Below are 23,298 nucleotides of genomic sequence, written 5' to 3' on the forward strand. Positions count from 1 at the left end.
CAATATTCAATACTGCACCAAAACCAAAGACTTTTCAGTTCCTATTTTGACTCCCAATGTTTTCTCTTCCCAATATAAACTCTCTCTCATACAAACGTAGCCTTCGTTTGGTTTTCCTTCTAGGCTATATAATCACAAAAGACAAAAAAAAAAGCTACAAAATCACAAAAAGACAAAAAAAAGCTACAAAAGTACCAAACTACCCCATATACAAACAAAAAGTCAAAAAAGCATCATTCTATACTAAGGGCAATTTTGTCATTCTAAAGCCAAAAGGTCAAAAAAGTCAAACAAGAATATCAAACGACTAAAAAAGTCACAGGCTAAAAAAGTCAAAAAAGTCAAAAAGCCAACTAAAAAAGTCAAAACCAAACGACAACACAGTTTTGATCCGTCTCTTTCTCTTCTTTCAATACAAACTCTCTCTATATCGCTATATACAAATGCATGTATTTTGTTTTTCCCAATAAAAAGTCTCTTTCTTTCTCTCTTCCTATTCCCAATACAAACTCTCTTTCTTTCTCTCTTCCTATTCCCAATACAAACTCTCTCTGTATGCAATATTTCTCTCTCTTCCCAATACTATTCTCTTTCTATTCACTTATTCTCTTTCTATCTTCTTGTAAACCCACAAGACCCCTCATCTTCGTTCTTCATTGCCTCCAATCTTCAATTGCCTTTTGTTAAACCTTATTTCCCTTATTCAATCCCCCTCTCATAGAAATCCAAATGGCCTGATTGCCACAGAGCAAAGCAGCATAGTAGAGCGATGGCGATCAATGGTGAGGTGACAAAGTGGTAATAGAACAATGGAACAAGAGCGATGATGAGGACGATAGAGTTCATCGATGGTAGCTGTGGCACTAATCAGCGAGAATGTTTTTTTTTTTTTTCAAAAAAAAATTTGTTTTTCACTCTATTTCTATCTCTCGCAACTCTTTTATATTTGAATCTGTTCATTATTTTGTTTGAATCACATGTTTGAATCTTTGAATCGATTTGTTTGTATATATGTTTGAATCGAAGACTTGTTTCATGGAAGGAAGTTGTTATTCCATCGTCGACCGAACCGACCGTCAATCCAAGTGGTTTGTTGCAGTCGATTTCGAATACCAGATCGATCGACAAGGGATGTTCAGGTTTCTAACTTGATGCATTCGGTTAAGTTGACGAATTGAGGGTACACCCGACCCAATCCGACTCGTGCACACCCCTATAACCTAGTTAGTCCCATATGCTTGTACTTTTATTCCATGAGGTCATTTTTTCCTAATTTTTTATTTTTTGGGGGACTATTATACCCTTATATATTATGTTGATACGTAATATACACAAAACGAAAATACACGTTTATGTTTTGTTTGTTAGCGTTATTCACGTTGATGATGTTGATTCAGTTAATCAATGTCGATCGTTTATGGTAAGGTTTCATTGTGGTAGGGTTTTGGTGCAATGGAAAGAAGAAGACTACGAGTTTTTATGCAGTGAGAGAGAAGACGACGACGACGACAGTGATAGGTTTTTGTCTATAGGTGTGCTCGTCTTCGTAGTTTGGTGTTTGTGTGTGCTCGAGTTTGTTACATAATTGTTGGAGATCAATCATTGATCAGAGGTGGAGAACGATTACAGAATTTCTTTCTCAAGGTTAATATCATTTTGTTTATGAATGCATGTTCATTTATTTGCAGGATTGCGTGCTCTGTTTTTGAATCATGAGCATTTTCTAGAATACATTGGTAATACAAGCGTATGTTTGATGAATGAGATTTTGATTTTTTTTTACTAGTAGTGCATGTATATTTTTGTTGTTTGAGTTTTGGATATTTGACAAAGATACATATACAGTTGTTTGAACAAATTGATTGTGGTGGATCATTGGTGAAAGGTTGTTTTTGGTTGATTGGTTTGTTTTGTGATTGTTTTCATACGGTTTTTGTGGTATTTGGTGTGTCATCTCTGTTTGGTTAGATAATCTAGATTATGTGAACAATGCAAATGTTCACATATCATTGGCTATAACGTAGTTGTTCACTTCCTTATTTTTGAATTTTTGCAGCAGATGGATACCTTGGAGAAGGAGATTCCGATGCACTTCAAAAATATTTTTTGAGTATACACGCACAAAATTCGAGTTTCTATTATATGATTGATGTTGATACTGACTTTTGCATTAGAAACTTGTTTTGGGCGGATGCAATGAGTTGGGTGGCTTATAAAGAATCTGGAGATGTTTCATTTGACACAACTTATCTCACTAAGAAATATGATATGCCATTTACTCCGTTTGTAGGAGTTAACCACCACGGAAAGTCGATTTTTCTTGGTTGTGGGTTGTTGTCTAGTGAAGACACTGATACATTTGTTTGGTTATTTAAAGCATGGTTAAATTGCATGTCAGATCATCCCTCAAAAGCTATAATAACTAATCAATGCAAAACTATGCAAAATGCTACAGAAATTGTCTTCCCAAATACTCAATATCAATGATGTTTATGGCATATAATGAAGAAAATTCCGGCGAAATTGAAAGGGTATTCCCAATATAAATCCATGAAGTTGGCTTTGCAAAATGCAGTGTATGACACTTTTACAAAAGATGAATTTGAGATGTGTAGACACCCCATTTTTGACCATCCTCAAGACTTGGATGTCACCGCTTGAATACTCTGTGATCATCCTTGTTTGTGTTCGTCTTGAGTTCCCGGAGGTCTCGGCTACGCGCCTTGCCTCAAGATCTCTCGGCTCGACTGTTTTGCGTCTGGTTTTGCACCAAACACTTGTGCTTTGCCTTTAAGGGGCAGGGAATGGCTTGTTGACCATCCCCACACATCACCGGCCATGGCTTGAGGCCACCGGCCACTGGTTTGTTTCCACCAGCCAAATGTTTAGCCGATCGGCACTCTTTGTAGTCGACCGGCCATCTATTTTGGTCAAATTGCATTTTTGGCTAGCCGACCACTGTTCATCTGCTTTTGTAGATATTTTTATGCCAGCTGTGCTAGCTGGCATACACTTTGCTCCCCTCCATGACTAGCTTGTTTGGAAAGCTTTACAAGAGGGATTGTCTATAAGAGGGAGCCTCTTCTCCCTCCATTGGGGTTACAAAATTTTCAGAGTTTTGAGTTTTAGGGTTAGGGTTTGTTCATACTCTATCTCTATATCTCTCCCTCTCTTGAGTGTTGTGTGTATGTTTAGTCTTAGTTTTGCACACAAACACCTACCATTACACCATACCTTAGTTGCTGAGGCATAAGGGGCTTGTTCTTGGAGGTTTTAGACTGGTTTGAACCTAAGGAAGCTGCTGGTCTTCCATTTTTGAATAGCGTCATCAAGGGTAAGAACTTCACCCTTTATTCCCCATTTTTGCATAGCTTTTTTACCTATCTTGCAATTGTTTTTAGACTTTGTGTATAACATACAAAAGTCTTTTTTTTGCCTGTTCTAAATAGTTGTTTAAGAGTGTTTTGAGCTTCGGGGTTGTTTGACCCCTCTTAGGGCTTGTTTGGCCCCATTTTGTGCCATTTTGGTTGAACTCCGGGACCACCTTGTTTGGGCCTCCTCACCACTGAAATCTTGAGGGATTTCAGTGGTGAGGATGGTGGTTTAAGGTTCTAAGAAGGAGAGGGCCACCCCCTCTCCTTGTTGTCTTCAATAATGGCCATTTAAGCCTCATTAGTGAGCACCTTGTTTAAGTATATGTTGGCCATGCCTTAACTATTTTTTATGACTATCTTGCCATGATATAGCATTGTTGTGAGTTGGTTTAGGTACACCATGCTTGCTTAGCATACATGTCTTGTAATGCCATGAATTGCCTTAACATGCCTTGTGCTTTGAGCCTTATTTCTAGCATGTTTTTGGCTTAGCTTTGTGAAGCTTTTATGCTTGTTTTAGCATGCTAAAGGTCTATTTTTGGTCATTTGGGTTGTCCATGCTTTGCTTTGTATAGCTACCATGTAACCTCTCTTGTATGCCTTAAGCATTGACCCCTCTAGCATGCCATCCTTGCATCATTTTAGTGATTTGGAACCACTTGTCATGTCATTTCAGTCCTCATGATATGCTCGTATGCTTGCATTTGATGCCCCTTTCATGCTTTAAAAGGTTGGTGTTTCTTGCTCCATGTTTGTGCCATTGTGTATGCCTCTAGGATTAGATCATTTAGATGCAATCTAAGTGGTTTTTGGGGCATACTTTTGCATGATTTAGGACTGTTTTAGTTCATTTTGGTCATTTGCTTCATATGTCATATGGCCATGGTTTAAGTCCTTGGGCTTGGTGGCATGCCTAGCTTGCATTGTAGATTGGTTTGGCACCTTCTCTAACATGACTTTCAGAGCTTATAATGCATGCCATTTGTCCATGTTTGTATCCACTTAAGTGTGCTTGAGAGTTGTTTCTATATGCCTAAGTGTTGGTCCTTGTGTGCATGCATGTTTGCATGTCATTTTGCCTTCATTCTTGAGCATATTGGCCACTGTTTTGGGCTTAGTATAGAGCTGCCCAAATTAGTTAAGTCCATAGTTCGCATGTTGTTGCATGCTCACCTTGTGTGTTGTTGCATACTTGTGTATTGTCACATGTTTAGGTTGTCTAACATGTTTACTCCATGTGTTGTGACATGATTGAATGAAGTCACATGCTTGCTTGCATGCTTGAACATCCCCATTGTATTTGGCATACTTATTGGTTAGCATGATCGTCACATGCCTTGTATGCTTGCTCGCATTGCTCATGTTGCATACTAGCTCATACGTCTAGGTTGCATTGCATTGACATGCATGCTTAGCCTCTTGAATTGAGTATGATAGAGGTTGAGCTCCTTGCTTGTTTATGTGCATTTCATTTGAAATCAAAGTGCATAACTTGGTTTCTTGGGCCATCACGCATTGAAATGCGCAATTGGTAGTCTGAGAACCGAGAACCATGTCCCTTTGAGTCATAAACATGATAAGGGATGTGTTGGTGCACACATTTGCTTGGAATCCATTGACATGCCTTGTTTTGCCCTCTGCTGCTGTCAAAACAGGATTCTGTAGGAAGATTTGGCCGACCGGCCATCTTTAGTGCCGACCGACCAACAATTGGTGGCCGATAGCTTAACCAGTGGCTGGTGATCATTTCCTTTGGCCGATGACCATTTCCCTTGGCCGGTGGTATCCCATAGGGTTCATAGAGTGCACCTTGGGAATTTTGCAATGATCAGAGAAGGAAAATAGTGTGAATAGAGGCAACTTGTGCATGGCAGTGGACTTCCGAGCGGAGTCGAGCACGCATTGCATTGGGCCCTCTTCCCGAGGCTGTTTACTGTTTTATTAGATTAGTTAATTTGCTTAACTAGTTTAATTGGTCTGTAATTTTTAATTAGCTTGTAGGTTAGTTAAATCTGTATTATTCTTTCAGTCCCTCCGAGCGAGGGCAAATTTGTAATAAGTGTGGGTGCGTGTGTGCATGTCTTCCAACCCCCACTTCTTTCTCCTTTTACTTACCTGCTTTGATGGTTAGTACTAGGGCATATTTAATTTAGCATCCTTATGCTATGCATGCGTGCATCATTCATCAGTATTGCACGCATCGGGCTCGGCGCATCATACTAACTGCATAGTGTTTCAAATCTAACTTGAATATGTGCATCAAATGGTTGCATTTTACATGCCATCCTAGGATTAGCCGAGCCTATCCTAATTGCATTCTGTATGCATTGCATTAGGCACTTAACATGGACTTGGATCATACATTGATTGCTAACGAGTTCTTTGTTTTGGCTTGGAGTACACTGTAAGTATTTTGTGCTTTAGCATCCCCGCATGCGTGTGAGTGTTGCCATGACAGCATGCTTACCATGAGGCTATTTGCTTATATGATATAAACTGCTTGAATGCCTGTGGGTGGATGCTGAATTACCTGAATTGGAATAATGCATTAAAACCGTGAGTTTTAAGCCCACTTGATAGTGGCAAAAAAAAACCATCTTTTCTAAAGCCCACTTGAGGGTGGCAAAACCTGCATTTTAGCCTACTTACAAGTAGCAAACTGCTTTCAAAAACAAACATTAAATGTTTTGTTCTAACTCAGGTGATTCAGTCTATACTTGTATGCTGTGCGCATCACATAGTAAATCTAAGCTAATAACTAGAATAAGAACGCATAATGTTTTCAAAACAAGATATCATGGTTAGTAGAGGTCGATCTTCGGATCGGGCGAGAGGGGGTGCTCATAACTGACCTTCCCTAATCGTACCCAAGTTCCCGAGCCGAGACAACTCTGGTGATGACGGATACGTGGCCTTAGGCAAACGAGTCAGGGTTTCCTAAATTTCCCAAAATAAAATATTTAGGTGGCGACTCTGTATCTGGCAAAGCAGTCTATGTTTGGCACTTCTTTTCTAAAAATCTGTTTTCCAAAACGATTTGCCGAATTTGGACTCTTTGGTTCAGATCAAGAACCATGACGATTTAAGAGTCCAAACTGTAGTGAGCCCAAAAAGAACAGAACGGGATTCATCCTCCCAGGGCGTTCGGGGACGTCTACAAGATGAGATGGAAAGAGATGATTGCAAAATTTAATCTTTACGAGAATCAGTGGTTGGGGGTATTATATGATGAGCGACATCGATGGGTTCCTGTTTATGTGAAAGACATTTTTTGGGTTGACAACTACACAATGAAATAAGAGCATGAATGCCTTTTTTGATGGATATGTCAACCCAAAGACTACATTAAAGCAATTTGTTGAACAATATGAAAATGCCTTGAGAAGTAACATAGAGAAAGAGAATAAAGATGACTTCAAGTCTCGACACAAAGTGTTTGATTGCCTAACTGTGTATGGTTTGAGAAGCAATTTCAAGATGCCTACACCAATGCAAAATTCAAAGAAGTTCAAGCAAAGATAAAGAGACTAGTTTATTGTTAGCCGTGTGTTGTGAAAGAGGAGGGTTCAATTTGCACATATTTTGTGAAGGAAGCCGTGGTAGTTTTTGGAAAGATGAAGCATGTGGACTTTATTGTCTATTATAATTTGACTGAATTTGATGTTCAATGTATGTGTCGGTTGTTTCAATTTAGAGGCATCATGTGTGCTCACTCACTCGTTGTGCTCATTGTAAGATTCATAAATGAGGTTCCAAATAAATTCATTCTACCACGATAGAGAAAAGATTTAGATAAAGGGTATACATGCATCAAAACCACATACACTGGCTTTGGGGATTATTTTAATGCAAAGGTCTATGATAAAATGAACAAAAAATTGATTGGCATTTTACAAGTAGCTGGGAACTCTGAAGGCAAATGTACCAGCTTCTACTAGTAATGTACCACCTATTACTAGTAATGTACCATTTTCCTCGATTAGGAGCATTAATAGAAAAGCAATCAATAATACGAAGTTGCTTAGTCCTTTGGTTGCTTGCCGAAAAGATCGTCCAGTTACCAAATGAAAGGTCGCCAAAGTAGATCGAATAATCAATCGATTAAAGGCAACCAAAACAAAACATAACAAATCAAAGGTAAATTTTTTGGTATTCTCTATTTATTTTTCAATATTGTATCATTTCTCTCTATTGAACTTATCATTTATCTCTATTTAGTCATCTTGATTAATATAGGGTACTAAGGTGCTTGGAGCTCAAGCTCAATCTCAATCTCAACCTAGTGCACGTAAAGAGCTTTATCCTTGTATGGTTGGCATGCAAAATAGTATGTATGTGTCGGTACGTGTACATAATATGAATTTACATCGATTAGTTTATTTTATCTTTTAATAATGTATATTAAACTATTTTTTCATGTCATTTTAATTGAATAAGGACAAATGGTAAATGCTATTGGAGGCACACCGAAAAGTATGAACATTATAAGAAGACAAAGTTTGATGACTGCTCCAACTCAGATTTATGGAGTCGGCACATCTTTTACCCCATTGGAATGTATTAGAGGCACATCGGGAATTATTGACATGATTTCTACGAATCAAATTTACGGAGCTGTGCCGTCTTCTTTTCTTAACTTGAATGTACAAATGGACCAAAATGACTCTTTTTTTCATTAGTTGGAAACTTGTAATTTTAATGCATTTTATGTTACTGAACTTGGAGTTTATTTTGTGGTGGGAGTAATTTAATGCATCTCTCTTTGTTACTTGATAGAGCTTGATTTTTGAGATTTATAGAAATTGTTCGTTGGTTTACTGCTATATTTGTTGTTTAGCTCTACATAGATGTGGATGGATTGGTCTTCTTTGGGAATGTTTTATGTTACAGGATTGTACTTGGAGCTAGAGTGGTGTGTATTGTTTTATTTTTATTTTTATTTTTGTTGTGCTTTTAATTTGGATCTGTCAAAGTGTTGTTCATGCTACTGATGTTGGAATTTATGATTTTATAGGCTTATTTTGGGCCAACTTTAAACCCAAATTTGAAAGGGTCCCACATGTTGTAGACGTCCCCGAACGCCCGGGAGGAACGAGCTTCCGTTCTGTTCACTTGGGGTCACTACAGCTCAGGACTCTAAAATTTGTCACGGTTCTAAATCTGAACCAAAGAGTCCAAATCCGGCAAATCGTTTTGAGAAACAGATTTTTGAAAAGAAGTGCCAAACATGGACTGCTTTGCTAGATACAGAGTCGCCACCTAAATGTTTTTTTAATGGGAAATTTAGGAAATCCTGACTCGGTGCCAAAGGCCACGTGTCCGTCATCACCAAAGTTGCCTCGGCTCGGGAACTTGGGTACGATTGGGGAAGGTCACTTCGTGAGCACCCCCGCTCGCCCGATCAAAGATCGGCCTCTACTAACCATGATATCTATTTTTGAAAACTTTGTGTGTCCTTAATCCGGTTATTAGCCTAGGTTACTATGTGATGCGCACAGCATACAAGTATAGACTGGGTCGCCTGAATTGGAACAAAACGTCTCATGTTCGTTTTTGAAAGATGGTTTGCTACTCGCAAGTAGGCTTAAAATGCAGATTTTGCCACCCTCAGGTGGGCTTAGAAAAGATGGTTTTGCCACTATCTAGTGGGCTTAAAACAAACAATTGATGATTTATTCCAATCCAAGTAACCCAACCTTCACCCACAGGCATTCAGGCAGTTTATATCACATAAGCACATAGCCTCATGGTAAGCATGCTATTCATGGCAATCACTCACACGCATGCAAGGATGCTAAAGCATAAAACTCACCGAATACTCCAAGCCAAAACAAAAACTCATTAGAAATCATGTATGAATCCTAAGTATACAGAAATGCCTAATGCAACACATGCAAAAATGCAAACTATAGCAGGCTCGGCTATTCTAAACATGGCATATGGAATGCTACAGCTAACATGTATTCAACTTGGAATTGAAATACAAATGCAGTTAGTATGATGCGCCGAGCCCGGTGCATGCAAAACAGATGAATGAATGCAAACATGCTATCATACTGTATGCTAATTGAAATATGCCCTAATCTAACCATCATAAGCAGGTAAATAAAAAGGAAGAAAGACGTGGGGTTGGAAGACATACATCACACTCACGCACACTTATTACAACATTGCCCTCGCGCAGAGGGTCCGAATAAATATACAATCCCGAATAAAAGAATAGTACAGTCCAAATAAGTATTACAGTCCAAATATGTACAAATTCCTAATTAATTAACAAATTAGCTAAGAAAATAAATAAACTGGCATGCAAGCCAGGGACTGCCTTGATTCCATTCCGGATGCCCGGGTTGCCTTTGCGCGGAAATCCATGACGATGCCCCAATTAGCCTCTGTTTGCACCTGTTCTTGAAATACGTGCCAAGCCTCGGAAGATCGCTGATTCTTGATTTGCTGCAACAGAGAGCAGGAAAAGGGCATAGCAATGTATTTTCACAAATGTATGCATGCCTTGATCCTCGTGCCACCAATCACGCATCTCGATGCATGATGGCCGAGGAGTCGAATTGTGCAACTCAATATAGAATGAATGCACATGAAAGCAAAACTAAAACCTAACTCCATCATGGATAATCCGGAGTGTCGGTGACTTGGAATTGAGACACGTTCCGTCACTCGGAGTACGAAACGTACCTCGTTTCCCGTGCCCGGGCTAACTCCTATCCCGAACACGATGCAATATGCATGACATGCATGAAATGTAACTAAGATACAATCCTAACATACACAATGTTATGGAATAGCATACACGCTGCACGAGGTAATACACAACCGAGCATACACAATGCTATGGATGAAATGGCATATGCAATGCAATAATGGGCTTACACCAACATGAGGGAGCCTCAGCCACACTCACATAGGAGGCCATCAGATGAAAACAAGACAACTCGAAATGCGTGCACGCGTGCACGCAAACCGAGGACCGACCCTCAGGCACCGAAATACCACTCTAATGAGACACGTCAGAGACATGGAATATGATATACAAACATGCAAAAATCAGTAGAAAAATGAGGGGCAAAACAGCCTGAAACAAGGCGAAATGACACCCGATGCATGGAATTTCTCCCGAAATGCAAAACTAGGTACATACAAAGCATGCATAATTGGTACATGGAATGAAAATACAGAAGCAAGGCAGCCCCAAAATAAGCATTTTTACAGTTCAAAGCATGGCCAAACAGTAAGCACAAATGGGACTAAACTAGCATGCAAAAATGGCAAAACAGTATGCAAATATGTCCAAAATGCTATGCAAAATGAGGCCAAAAAGAGAGATATAACACAAAGTATATAAAATATGCCTCAAACCATGAAATACCCTTAATGAAACATAAATAATGGGTCAAAATAAGACTTTTTTCAGTTCTGAAAAGAGCCCAAAAAAAGAAGCACAATAGGCTAACAAATCATGCAAAAATGGGGACCAAAGAGGGGTATAATGACAAGTGGCACATGGAGGTCCCAAACAGTGATGATCCCTTCTTCAATGTTGAAGAAGGGCTCAAAATAATCTCACTTATAGTTTATGACATGCCCCAAAACAGATTACACATAGGCCAAAAATAACATGCAAGATTAGGGCCTAAAGGAGGGATAAAGAAGGAAGTGCAAGATGGGGACCTCAAATGACAAAATTCCCTTAATGAAACATGAAATAGAGCTCAAATAAAGGGTACTTTTAGTTTTGGTCGGAGCTCAAAACAGCAAGAAAAATAGCTAGAAAAATGTTGCAAAATTAAGCTCAAAAAGAGGGAATTGATATTTACCCTTGAAGACCAACCCTTGGTTGCCTCTTGGCTTGAGAAGTGATGCCTCCTAGCTGCTGGAAAGCTCCCCAAGCTGCTGGAAATGGAGTAGTGGAGGTGATGCTAGGTAGTGATGAAGAAAAAGGGGTAGAACTTGGTTGTTTGAGCTTGAAAGAGAGAGATGGAGGGAGATGTGTATACAAGGCTTTTAGGTAATTTTTTCCAACCCTCAAGACCAATGCTGGAGGCCAGTTATATAGACCAAAGAGGGGGAGAAAAGGAGGGAAAAAGTGGGGGGGAAAACCAACCAAGTTTCCCTCCAAAATGGCAACCCCCTCCCGGATACCAAATCCGGGGAAAATGAATACATATTTGTAATGTACCAACCCTGAGGATCATGGCCGGCCAGTTTTCCAAGTTGCAGGTGGCCGGCCGGCCACCTCTTATGGCCGGCCGGCCAAGGGTCAAAAAGGTTAATGAGAATTAGTAGCCAACCATATGATATTGGTGGCCTCCCAGGTGTGCACAACACAACCATGTGGTCAAAAACTGGAGAAAGTGACCCAGGAGAGGGAACAACCCACTTTTAGGAGGGGTTCAAAAGAGTCAAGCAACATTTGTGGCCGGCCATATGATATTGGTGGCCTCCTAGGTGTGTACATCACAAATATGTGGTTTTGGGTGCAAGAAAGTGGCCCTAGGGTGGTCAACATTGGCTTGGAAGTGAGAAAAACGGGCGTCGGAGGGCGCCGGAGGAATATAACTGGTTGTTGAAATAATTGCTGGCCTCCCACCCTTCTACGGCCTTCCTGGTGATGAAACAGAGGTACCTGCCAAAAATGAACGAAAGCCGATGCAAAACGAATGTTCGGGGGCCAGAACGCGCAGTTCGGGGCCCCGAAAACTGCCTGTTAAGCACCGAAAGTGGCATTTGACCACGAAGTGGGTCTCTCAGACCTCAGTGTCCCTCAAAAGGGAGCAAATAAGAAGTATTCCGAAAATCGAAGCAAATGGAGGTGGCTAAGCGGTCCCGAACTGAGGCACACGACCAACGGCTCCGAAAAATCGGGAACCGGGCTCCGAAATGGGCAAAATGGCCTACAGCCACAAAATGTAGCCCACGGCCACTGAGAGATGGTCTACGGGACCTCTCCCTCCCCTCAGGAAAAGAAACAGAGAAAATCGAGTCTGGTTCGCAAACCGAGGCAAGGCACAGAAGACTCTGAAACTTCTGAACGAGCACATTATGCACTATCACCAAGCGCTCAACTGGTGACGTCTGAGTCTCAAGATCGGTCAAAAATGGGGTGTCTACACATGTCTTTTGGGGTAGGTCCAAAAAGGTGACGTGTTCCTTGACGTCGTTTTTGGGTTTGTAGAATGGATTATTAAAGAATAAAATGTGAGTTTCTTTGTAATAGTAGTCCCACATTAGAAATTTAAGAGAACTTATGTATGTACGTAAGTTCTAGGTGGCAACACTTGGGTTTGGCCCCAAGGGGTACCCCAAGTTTGTAAAAAGGAGGAGTTATGGACAAAGTGACATTTGGCTCAAACCACTACGCACGCGCGCGCGCCGCCGCCGCCTTCCGTCCGACTGATCGCCCAAGCTGAGCCGTGTGGGTTGGGTCGGTCATAACATTAATTTTTTGGACAAATTTTATTTGAATTTTTTTAAATTCTTGGAGGAAAATTATTTGAATTTCTAAATGAAATTAATTTAATTTTTGCGCCAAGTTTTTTCAGTCCAAACAATGCCCTTGTCCAGTCCAATTTCCAGCAAGTTTAAACAGGTTAAATCGAACAGATTAAATGTCTAGCAGGTTTAAACAGGTTTGCACCTGTTCAAATTAAAACCGTATTTGTTCAGGTTTAAATCCGACCTGTTTAGGTCTTTCACAGCAGTCACCATTTGCCTATAAATAGAGATCATTTCCAACAGATTTTCATATCCAAAAAATTCATTTGTCTTCCTAGTTTTGCTCTCTTTGCATTATTCTTCATTCTAGTTTTTAAAGAAATATTTGAGAGAATAGAACACAGGTTCTAGTTCGCCGAAACAGATTGTTTTTAGTGCTAATACGATCTGTGAAACAATCTGTGAAAGATCATTGTATCTTGGGAGATAGATTCCATTTATCCATAAGCACTGAAGCGGGGCGAATCTGTCTTAAGGACAAAGTACCACACACTCGACTTGATCGTTTTTATTACTTATTCATTTCGATAAAATAAATTCTGTAAGTAATTTATTTGATTTGTTTCAAGTTATTTATTGTACACAGAAGATTGTTCCAACAATGTTAAGATAGATTCGAATTATTCTGTTTATACAGAATTTTTCGTTTGTTTCCTTTTCTTCCTTTCTTCTTTTTACAAAAATTATTTTCTGTGGTTTTACAAAATAATATTCTGGTTAGAAAAACAAATAGTAGTAATATAATGTTTATTTTCTTTGACAACTAGTAGTAATATACTAGTAGTCATTAACAAATCAGAATATTTATTTGTAAAGTTGGTCAAAAATTAATTTTGATTTTCAGAAATAATTTCTGAGTTTTTATTAATTAAAATTCTGTTTTCAGTATTTTAATTTTTGAAGTGTTACAAAAATATTTTTCTGTGTGGAATTAATTTGTTTAAATAAAATTTTATTTTCAAATTAATTGGAAATAAAAGTTACAATTCTTGTTTCTTTTTTTTTACAGAATTAAAATTCTGTGTTTATGGTTTAAATTTTTTGTGTAGTATAAAATTCTAATTCTAATTTTGTTTTATAATTTATAATTCATAGCTACTGAAACTAATGCTTAAACAAGTATTGGTATGGTGGTTGCAATTGCTCCAACCCCTCCTCCTATTATGACTGTGCCAGTTAATCACGGTGAAAAGCCAAAGAAGTTCTTAGGAACTGATTGTAAAAGATAGTAGCAGAAAATACTGTTTTATGTTACTACTCTCAACCTGACACGTTTTCTCTGTGAGGAAGCTCCTACTCTGAAAGAGGATAAAACCGACTGGCAAGTAATCGCTGCGGTCGATACCTGGAAACATGCTGATTTCCTTTGTCGAAACTACATCTTGAACGGACTTGACAACACATTATACAACGTCTACAGTCTTATCGAGAAAACAAAGGAACTTTGGGAGTCTCTAGAGAAAAAATACAAAACAGAAGATGTTGTCTCGAAGAAATTCGTAGTAGGCAAATTTCTGGACTTTGTAATGGTTGATTCTAAGACTGTGATCAGCCAAGTTCAAGATCTCCAACTCATTCTGCATGACATTCATGCAAAAGGCATGTCTCTCAGTGAATCCTTCCAAGTTGTTGCCTTAATTGAAAAATTACCACAAGGCTGGAAGGAATTCAAGTACTACCTCAAACATAAGCGCAAAGAAATGATTTTAGAAGAATTGATTGTACGTTTGAGGATTGAGGAGGACAATTACAATTCAAAGAAGCGGGATGGTAAGCATCTAATGGAGTCTAAGGCAAATGTGGTGAAAAATGCTCCAAAAGCAAAGAAACGAAAATTTTATGGAAAAAGTTTCACACAAGGCTCTAAAGGAGGGGAAACTAAAAAGTACAAGTTCAATGGAAAATGTTACATCTGTGACAAAGAGGGACATCGGGACAAAGATTGTCGTACTAAGCACAAAGGCAAAGGAAGATCAAACAAGAAGCCTGCTCAAGCCAATATGACCGAAGTAGACAAAATTTTCAATGGTGTTGAGGACATAAATCTTTCTGGAATTGTTTCTGAGGCAAACTTTGTCAGAAATCCTTAAGAATGGTGGGTGGACACTGGTGCTACTCGCCACATCTGTGCCGACAAAGAGGTGTTCACATCTTATTCTGTGGTGGACAACGGCGAACAATTTTTCATGGGCAACTCCTCAACTTCTAAAATTGAAGGACATGGAAAAGATTATTCTAAAGATGACATCTGAAAAGGAACTCACTCTCAACAATGTACTGCATGTACCGGACATTCGCAAGAACCTTGTTTCCGAATCTTTGTTGAGTAAAAATAGGTTTAGGCTAGTTTTTGAAAGTGACAAGTTTGTACTTACAAAAAACATAATATATGTAGGAAAAGGTTACATGTTTGATGGCCTTTTCAAAATAAATGTAATGACTGTAGTACCATCTTGAGTCTTCAAATTTGTGGTATGATAGACTAGGACATGTTAATTATGAATATTTGCGTAGATTAATTAATATAGAATGTTTACCAAAATTTGACATTGATTTAAATCATAAATGTGAAATTTGTGTTGAGGCAAAATTAATTAAAACTCCTTTTCATTCAATTGAACGAAGTACGGAGCCACTTGAATTAATTCATAGTGACATTTGTGATTTTAAATCAATTCAAATTAGAGGTGGGAAAAAATATTTTATCACTTTCATAGATGACTATATTAGATATAGTTATGTTTATTTAATTCGAACCAAGGATAAAGTTTTGGAAACTTTCATTTAATATCTGTAAACTGTCCCGACATTGATTCCGGTTAGCTCCTTTATGGGTCCGACAAGACTCTGTAAACTGTCCCGACATTGATTCCGGTTAGCTCCTTTATGGGTCCGACAAGACTCTATAAACTGTCCCGACATTGATTCCGGTTAGTTTCTACAAGGGTCCAGCAAGACTCCGTAAACTGTCACAACAGTGTCTGTTACAACGGTCCGACATGACCCCGTAAACTGTCTTCTACATCGGTCCGACATGACCCCATAAACTGTCTTCTACATCGGTCTGGCACGACCACACAGTGTCTGCTACAACGGTCCGACATGACCCCATAAACTGTCTTCTACATCCGTCTGACACCGCCATCCAGTGTCCTCTACACCGTTATGACACCACCATACAGTGTCCTCTCCATGGTTATGACACCACCATACAGTGTCCTCTACAACGTTATGACACCCCCTACAGTGTCTTCACCAACGGTCTGACACGACCATACAGTGTCTCCTATCCTTTTTTATTTTTCTGTATTTTCTTGTTTTGTTCCTCTCTTCAAACTCAAGTTGGTTAGTTTCTATCCTCCTTGAGTTTGCGGGGGGCTGTTAGAATTTCCCATCTTTACCTTCACCTACTCCACTACACACTCCACTTCACCTACCTCCACTTCACCACACACTCCACTTCACCTAACCCACTATCACCTCCACTACACCTACTACCACATTTTCTTCTATATATAGATTGTATAGGAATTGTAATCAATCAATCTTGTAATACATCAATCAATAATATACATCAATATATTTTTACATGGTATCAGAGCAAGGTTAAGAAATTAGTGATTCCGCTTCACCGGCGGGCGGCAGCCTCACCTTGGCCGTCCGCCGGACAAACCCAAATTTTCAAATTCTCTCTCTCCTTCCTCCATACTCTCACCCACATACCAGTGCACAAACCTCAACCTCATTACCTGAGATCTCGAAGACGCAGATTCCAGCTTATGCAGAAAACTGTCCAAGCATGGTTCGCCGGAGGCCCCAGTAGCAGCAACGATCTGCAGAAATCGTCGTCGTCTTTGCTCGCCGATTGGAACGCTTACGCAGCCGCCAAAGAGTCCGAAGACGCAGATTCCAGCTTAGGCTTCGATCTCGTGGCCGCCGTAGTCTTGCATCCTCCTCTTCTTCTCCCCCGCCTCAATCTTCGGATTTTCCATTCTTCGGTGTGTCCTACAAGTCTGTGAATCTCAAGTCGCAGCTACTTCATGGTGGGGAAGGATCTGAATTGGAATCCTCCATGAAAAAAAAAAAAAAAAAAAAAAAAAAAAAGATCATGGATTTTCTCAATATCTCTGAAAACGATTACTGCATGGTTTTTACCGTAAACAGGTCATCGGCTTTTAAGCTTCTTGCAGAATCATACCCATTCCAATCTAGTCGGAAGCTTTTGACCGTTTATGACTACGAGAGTGAAGCGGTTGAAGCCATGACTATTGTTGCAGAGAAGAGAGGAGCTCGAGTCAGGTCAGCGGAATTCACGTGGCCTAGACTGAGAATTCACTCAAAAAAAAAAAATTGAAAACGATGGTTGTGAGGAAGAGGAAGAAGCAGAAAAACAGGGGACTGTTTGTGTTCCCTCTTCAATCCAGAGTTACAGGAACTAGTTACTCTTATCAATGGATGAGCATGGCACAGGAAAATGGGTGGCATGTCTTGCTCGATGCTTGTGCTTTGGGACCAAAAGACATGAATAGCTTTGGCCTCTCTCTTATACGCCCCGATTTTCTTGTTTGTTCATTCTATAAGGTCTTTGGGGAAAATCAAGCCAACCTGTTCTTTTCCATTGGAGCTTAGGCCACTTGGCCTGCAGTGTCAGCCTTTTGACAAAAGAAGACCCATTACACATGCTGTTCAAATGAGGTCCACATGCACAAACTCTCTCTCTCGGTAATGATCAACACACAATGATCCCCTTTCTTTTCTTTTCTTTTCTTTATTCTCCACCCACATGCCTCCTCTCTCTCATCTTTTCACTTTCCAACCCACTTTGCATCCACCGCCACTTTCCCACTTTCTTTATTTTATATATATATATATATATATATATATATATATATATATATATATATATCTCTTTTTTATTAAAAAAATAAAATAAAATAAAATAAAATAAAATAAAAAAAAAATAAAAAACAAAAAAAACAAATCCACGAAATTTACATATTTGCCCAACACTCCTATTTTATTCATATCAGGGGCTCACCCCGATCACCATTTTACACAAAAAAAAAAAAAAAAAAAAAAAACAACAACAACAACAACAACAACCACATCCACAGGCAGGATTTTCTTCTCTACTCTGCCGCCGGTCTCTTCTTCTTGCCTCCGTCCTGGACGGCCCTTGCCGGTGTTGCCTCCGTGTTTCCTTGTCCACCGAGCACGTTCACTCCCCCATACTCCTCCACTGCAGCATATGGCGGCCCTCCAAATCGGAACATCACGGTGGCCCTCCGCTTCAGCTCCTTGTTTTCTGCCCTTAGCACGCTTATCTCTGCTCGCGCATCCTTATACATGCGTTGGAGCAGAGCCAGCTGGGAGTTTAAATGCTGCACCTCATTTGTTCTACTCTGCAGCCGGTTCGACAAATTTGTAACCGCCGTCATACTTTCCACACATGCCTTCAGAGTATACTGATTGGCCTCCACATCCGACTGCACCGCCATTTTTTGCTCCACCGACCGCATCGGAAAGTTCAATGGAGCAAAACCAGAGGTGTTTGGTTGCGGTTCACTGGACACCACACCCGTTATTTCTCCTGTGGGCTCGTTCAGTTCTGGAAAGAGCGTGAGCAGGTTCTGGGTAGCTGGACGGGAAGACGAGGCCATGTTTTTTGGGTTGCTAAGTGTTTCAGCGAAATAGCAATTTCAGACTGGTAATGTTCGGAAGGGTTGGTGACAGAATGGCAACAGAGTGTTCCAGAATCTCTTTCTCAGAAACGGAAGAGTTTTTTTCAAAGGATTTTCGGCGGTTTCAGACTGGTTTGCACAGCCTCCGCCTCTACCTTGGTTAAATAGTCGAGGCAGCCACGCGCATCGCGCGCCTCTTACCACCAGCCGACAAACGGGCACGCAAGCCAAGGCGCCCACGTGCCTCGCCATCATGTCCGGCACACCTTTTGATGAATTGGGCACGCCTTTTCATGGCACGCCTTTTTGACAAAATTAGGCACACCTTTTGAGGGTGCGACTTTTTAAGGGTCCGACAAGACTCTGTAAACTGTCCCGACATTGATTCCGGTTAGCTCCTTTATGGGTCCGACAAGACTCTGTAAACTGTCCCGACATTGATTCCGGTTAGCTCCTTTATGGGTCCGACAAGACTCTATAAACTGTCCCGACATTGATTCCGGTTAGTTTCTACAAGGGTCCAGCAAGACTCCGTAAACTGTCACAACAGTGTCTGTTACAACGGTCCGACATGACCCCGTAAACTGTCTTCTACATCGGTCCGACATGACCCCATAAACTGTCTTCTACATCGGTCTGGCACGACCACACAGTGTCTGCTACAACGGTCCGACATGACCCCATAAACTGTCTTCTACATCCGTCTGACACCGCCATCCAGTGTCCTCTACACCGTTATGACACCACCATACAGTGTCCTCTCCATGGTTATGACACCACCATACAGTGTCCTCTACAACGTTATGACACCCCCTACAGTGTCTTCACCAACGGTCTGACACGACCATACAGTGTCTCCTATCCTTTTTTATTTTTCTGTATTTTCTTGTTTTGTTCCTCTCTTCAAACTCAAGTTGGTTAGTTTCTATCCTCCTTGAGTTTGCGGGGGGCTGTTAGAATTTCCCATCTTTACCTTCACCTACTCCACTACACACTCCACTTCACCTACCTCCACTTCACCACACACTCCACTTCACCTAACCCACTATCACCTCCACTACACCTACTACCACATTTTCTTCTATATATAGATTGTATAGGAATTGTAATCAATCAATCTTGTAATACATCAATCAATAATATACATCAATATATTTTTACATATAAGAATGAAGTTGAAAATCAACTTGGTAAGAAAATTAAAAAACTTAGAAGTGATAGAGGTGGTGAATATGAATCACCTTTTGGTAAGTTTTGTAAAGAACATGGAATAATTCATCACACCACCACTCCTTACTCACCTCAGCAAAATGGAATTGTTGAAAGGAAAAATAGGACTTTAAAAGAAATGATGAATGCCATGTTAATAAATTCTGGATTACTTCAGAACTTATGGGGGGAAGCAATACTTGCTACTAATTATATACTTACTAAAGTACCCCAAAACAAAGTGAATTAAACACCTTATGAAATGTGGCATGAGAGAGAACCTTCCTACAAATACTTAAAAGTGTGGGGGTGTTTGGCTAAAGTGGCTATTCCTAGTCCTAAAAAGACTAAGATAGTTCCTAAAACCATCGATTACATTTTCATTGGTTATGCCAAGAATAGTAGTGCATATCGGTTTTTGAGGAATGCATCATTCTTTGAACATGTATTTCCGAATAAAACTGGACAACAGACTAGTACCAATAAAAGATCTTATGATGCTATTACTAGTCATGATCAAGAACAAGAGCAAACATTAGATCAAAATAAGGAAAAGGAACCTAGGCATAGTAAACGTGCTAGAACCTCAAAATCTTTTGGTCCAAATTTTCTAACATTCTTGGTAGAAATGAGCCTTTAACTTTTAAAGAAACTATGTCCAGTCCTGAAACTCCTTTATGGAAAAAAGCTGTAAATAGTGAAGTTGAATCTATTTTACAAAATCACACTTGGGAATTGGTGGATTTGCCACCAGGTTGTGAACCTCTTGGGTACAAGTGGATTTTCAAGAGAAAAATGAAAGTGGATCAATTGACAAATACAAGGCAAAACTTGTGGTCAAAAGATTTAGACAAAAAAAAGGTCTTGATTACTTTGACACATACTCACTAGTTACTAGAATAACATCCATCAGAATGCAAATTGCCATTACATCTTTGAACAATCTAGAAATTCATTAAATAGATGTGAAAACAGCTTTCTTAAATGGTGAATTAAATGAAGAAATTTACATGGAACAACTAGAAGGATTTTCTGTTCCTGGAAAAGAAAAGAAAGTGAGTAAATTGGTTAAATCATTATATGATTTAAAACAAGTGCCAAAGCAATGGCATGGGAAATTTGACAAAGCAATGATGTCAAATGGGTTTAAAATTAATGAATGTGACAAATGTATTTATATTAAAAACACAAACAACGGTTATGTGATAGTATGTCTTTATATGGATGATATGCTCATCATAGGTGGTAATAATGACATGATTAAAACTACCAAGAAAATGTTGAATAAACATTTTGTCATGAAAGACATGGGGATTGCTAATATAATACTTAGTATGAAAATTACAAAAACATCATAAGGTTATTCTTTGTCACAAGCACATTACATTGAGAAAATACTTGACAAATTTAGCAAAGATGATGATCATCTTGCTAGAACACCTGTGAATATCAATTTGTTTCTTTCTAAGAATGTACAGGAAAGTATTTCTCAATTAGAGTATGTCCAAATCATTCGAAGCTTAATGTACTTAATGAACTACACTCGCCTAGATATAGCTTATACAGTAAGTAAATTAAGTAAATATACGAGTAATCCAGGAGTAGAACATTGGAAAGCAATTATGAGTTTTCTAAGATATCTCCGATTTACTCATAACATTAGGATAAATTATACTAGATATCCAGCAGTACTTAAAAGATACTGTGATGCAAATTGGATATCGGATACTAGAGACTCAAAATCTACCAATGGGTATGTCTTTACTGTTGGTAGGGCGGCTGCAACTTGGAAATCTTCAAAACAGACTTACATTGCTAGGTCTACTATGGAATCAGAATTTATAGCTTTAGATAAAGCTAGGGAAGACATAGAATGGCTTTGTCACTTCCTTGAAGATATTCCAATGTGACCAAAACTGGTGCTTATTACATGCATACATTGTGATAGTCAATCAGCAATAGGTAGAGCACAGAGTCATATGTACAACGGTAAGTCACGACACATTCGTCGTCGACAAAACACTGTGAGACAACTACTCTTTAATAGAATTATTTCCATTGAATATGTGAAGTCTAAAGACAACGTAGCGGATCTACTAACCAAAGGGTTAGTGAGAGAGTTAGTTGAGAATTCATCGAGGGGAATGGGACTTAAGCCTATTAAACAAGAGTTACCACAACAGCAACCCAACCTAGTTGACTAGACAACCCAAGATCTAGGTTCAAAAGGACAACCAAGTTGTGTATAACTCATATGGATCACTGGGAAGTCAAACTCCTACCCATTTCTATGATGCTATAGTGATGTCTGTAGCGTTTTAGGTTGAGTAATACTTTTAATGATTCTTATATCTAGGAATACCTAGTGGAGTATGGCATGATACTCTTAATAAGAATCACCTATATGAGTGTGAACTGGGCCGATTCTATGAGATTTGTGAAGGGCTACAATTCTCTAGAACACTCATGAAAGACCAGGGTGTTCAAGGCTAAAATAAACACAATAGTGAGAACTAAGTTGTGTTAGTAATATATTATGTGAGTTCTATTATCTTGGTTTACACAAATGGCTGAACAGTTCGAGGCATCATGTTCACTGGTTAGCTAGTAAATCCGATAGTGTCTCACAAGAAAAGGTTCAAAGCCAAAGGCTACCTATCCTTTGCAGAATATTCCTAATTTCTGTACTCTCTATTTAGATCATGTTGTTGCATTTTCTCTCCGTCAAATTCCATTCATGCGGGGGATTATTGGAATTTATGGTTTTATAGGCTTATTTTGGGCCAACTTTGAGCCCAAATTTGAGAGGGTTCCACACGTCTTTTGGGATGGGTCCAAAGAGGTGACATATTCCTTGCCATGTGGTAAGTCACACGGTGCAAACGGTTTGTCAAAACCATTTACGAGTGAATGAGAACTTGACATCATTTTTGAGTTCGTGGAATGTACTATTAAAGAATAAAATGTGGGTTTCTTTGTAATGGTAGTCACACATTGAAAATTTAAGAGAACTTATGTATGTATATAAGTTCTAGGTGGTAACACTTGGGTTGGGCCCCAAGGGGCACCCTAAGTTTGTAAAAGGGAGGAGTTATGGACAAAGTGACATTTGGCTCAAACCACAACGCATGCGCGTGCGCCGCTGCCGTCTTCCGTTCAACAGGCCGCAAAGCCGAGCCGTGCCAAACATGGGTGTGGGTTGTGGGTTGGGTCGGTCCTAACATTAATTTTTTGGAAAAAATTTATTTGAATTTTTTCAAATTCTTGCGGGAAAATTATTTGAATTTATAAACGAAATTAATTTAATTTTTACGCTAAGTTTTTTCAATCCAAACAGTGCCCTTCTTCAGTCCAATTTCTAACAAGTTCAAATAGATTAAACAGACGGATTAAATGTCCAGTAGGTTCAAATAGGTTTGCACCTGTTCAAATTGAAATCGTATATGTTCAATTTGAAATCAGACATGTTCAGGTTTGAAATCCGACTTGTTCAGGTCTCTCACAGCAATCACCGTTTGCCTATA

The 23,298-nt window shown here is 39.4% G+C and overlaps 1 pseudogene; it reads left to right on the forward strand.

The window, feature by feature from the left end:
- The first annotated feature begins 769 nt into the window (after window positions 1-769).
- On the forward strand, window positions 770-17,754 carry LOC145791378 (uncharacterized; annotated as a pseudogene).
- Window positions 17,755-23,298: the final 5,544 nt, after the last annotated feature.

This window comes from Camellia sinensis, chromosome 5 (assembly GCF_055761805.1).
Source record: "Camellia sinensis isolate YWXY chromosome 5, ASM5576180v1, whole genome shotgun sequence".
Classification (NCBI taxonomy): Eukaryota; Viridiplantae; Streptophyta; class Magnoliopsida; order Ericales; family Theaceae; genus Camellia; species Camellia sinensis.